Consider the following 2,568-nt stretch of genomic DNA (forward strand, 5'->3'; position numbering starts at 1 on the left):
AGGGACACATCCATTCCACAGTCAGCCCCCAGCCAGCTAGCAACCATCTACTATCATTACAGCCCCGGGCCGGGGACACATCCACGTCGGCCCCCCAGCCAGCTAGCAACCATCCCGGTCACCACTTAACTCTGGTGCTAAGGATGCTAACGGCAGTTTACTGAACCGTCGGGAAACAGACCCAGGCAGTCAGAACAACGGCCACCCGTAACATTACACCTCCGTTAGCGTTACCGTTGCCCGGTTTTCTCCATTACTTTTAGCTAATCATCAGAGCAGTGTAGTCCTTGCTTTTAGCTATCTATTTCTACCATTCATCAGGGCTGCCAACTTTTCCCAAAACCTTGGAGTGAGATTTGGGGGGGCAACCCATATTTTGCCACGTACAAAGCAATTTCTTTGGGTCTTTATCCTTCAGGGTTTAAATTGTGATTTCTTATATGTGGGGGGTGGGCTCTCCCTAGGGGGGTGGGGTTATGCCCCCCCAGGAAAAAAAAATTGAAAAAGAAACCATTAAAGGGCACTTTCTGGAGGTTTTTTGGCAAATAAATGGAGAAATCAATCTTACATGATATGTGCAAACTGTAGGGTTAAGAACCTTTGCATTGTGTAGTATCAACAGGTTTTACGGCATTCAGCATTTACATTTATACATTATTAACTTCTTATATATAAGAACTGACCCAGACAACGTGCCAAACTAATGAACCACATGATGAGACAGTAGCAAATCTCATCAACAGCTGAGAAGATTTGGGTCTGTGGGGAACAGGTCCAGGGGTCCCTGGTGTTTGGGCAAGGGACCCAAAGTTAAATTAATGTTGAGGGTCACCTAGACCACTGAAATTCTAAAGAATAAGAACCACTGATCTACATAATTCTTATCCTTTACCCTTGTGCCAAGGTTCAGTAATGTTTGCCCCTCATCCTCTGGGCCCCACTTCTGGATTTACTTTTTGGGGGAAAAAGACTATTGTTCATTTCATAAAACATCAAATTAATTATTTACAGTTACATTTAGAGATGCACCGAGGTTAAAGAAGCACAATAGTGGCCCAACGTTGCAGTATAGTATATATAGTATAGTGTATATAGTAGTAATATAGGTATAGTAATATAGTATAGCTCAGATGTGTTTCACCAGATTTCTGCTCATGTTTACAACTTTGTGCACATTCAAAATATAACTCCTCCCATCTCTGTTGGCCGAGATTTGGAGAGTTGTCATATAGTCTGCTGTGCATGTCATTGCTCCGCTGATATGGTGGATCTCATGCAGACCGTCTGACAGACACAGAGGCCATTTGGGTCTCTGGTCTCTGACAAAGTTTAGAGTAGGCTGTACGCTGCGCATTATCGGAGGACTACACGGATGCAACGCGTCACTGTCCACGCAGCAGGCAGTCCACTAACATGAACTGAAGTTGCTACGCTACCAGCCGCGCTGCCACCTCTGTTGTTACGAGAGAGTGGACACGAAGCGACGGACGGGTCTGTGATACTCAGAGCTCATACCTAAACCGAAATGGGATGGATCGTAAAAAAAATTTCTCAGTTTGCGACAATTCGAAACTTTCACAGACAGGGAGCGCTCTGAACCCCTCACAGTCTCTGAAAGCACAACTAGTGGCTAAACAGATCCATCTATAGATAAACTCATCTATCAGAAATTTAACCGACCGGGTTGACACTTCTGCGTGAGAAATCGGGGGTGTGGCGTGTGAGCGTGTGAAACCAGTCAAATGCGTGTGTCTCACGGCCAATGCGTGAGAGTTGGCAGCCCTGATTCATTCATTTATTTTAGCAAACTCTTTCAACAGTTAGCTAACTATTTCAACTGTAACATATTTTTATGTTTCTCCATTACTTTTAGCTATCTGTTTCTACCATTTATTCATTACTTTTAGCTACCTTTTTCAATCAGTAACTAACTATTTTAACTTTAAGCTATACGTTTCTCTATTCCCTGTCAGCTAATCATTGAAACAGTGTAGTCCTTACTTTTAGCTTTCTATTTATTCATTACTTTTAGCTAACTATTTCAACTGCAAGTTATTTTTACGTTTCTCCATTACTTTTAGCTAATCACAACAGTTTAGTCCTTAATTTTAACTATTTTTTCCACCATTTATTTATTACTTTTAGATAATCATTTGAATAGTTTGGTCCTTAATTTAAGCCATATTTTTCTTTACGATATTAGCTAAACTTCTTTGTTGTATGCTAACTAGTTTTTACACACTCACATAACTGTGTTCAGGTTTTACAGTTAACTCAGTGTTAATATGTGAATTTATCATTTTAATCAAATTAATTGAGAATGACTCTTAACTATACTTTTAGGGAATTCATATTGGATTGAATTAGGATCGATGAATGCAGTGAAATTGATAGGAAATCCATTGTGTATTTATCGTTTAATCAACATGGTAATCCATTCTGCCGTGTTAGACTAATTACATGCACTCTGGTTATGTCAGCTAATTGAAGATCATGATGTCAACTCAATAATATTAATAATGCAGGACCCAGTGCATCTGCTTGCACCAGGAAAAGCTGTTTCTTTGC

Source organism: Etheostoma spectabile, chromosome 15 (genome assembly GCF_008692095.1).
Source record: "Etheostoma spectabile isolate EspeVRDwgs_2016 chromosome 15, UIUC_Espe_1.0, whole genome shotgun sequence".
In the NCBI taxonomy this organism is placed as follows: domain Eukaryota; kingdom Metazoa; phylum Chordata; class Actinopteri; order Perciformes; family Percidae; genus Etheostoma; species Etheostoma spectabile.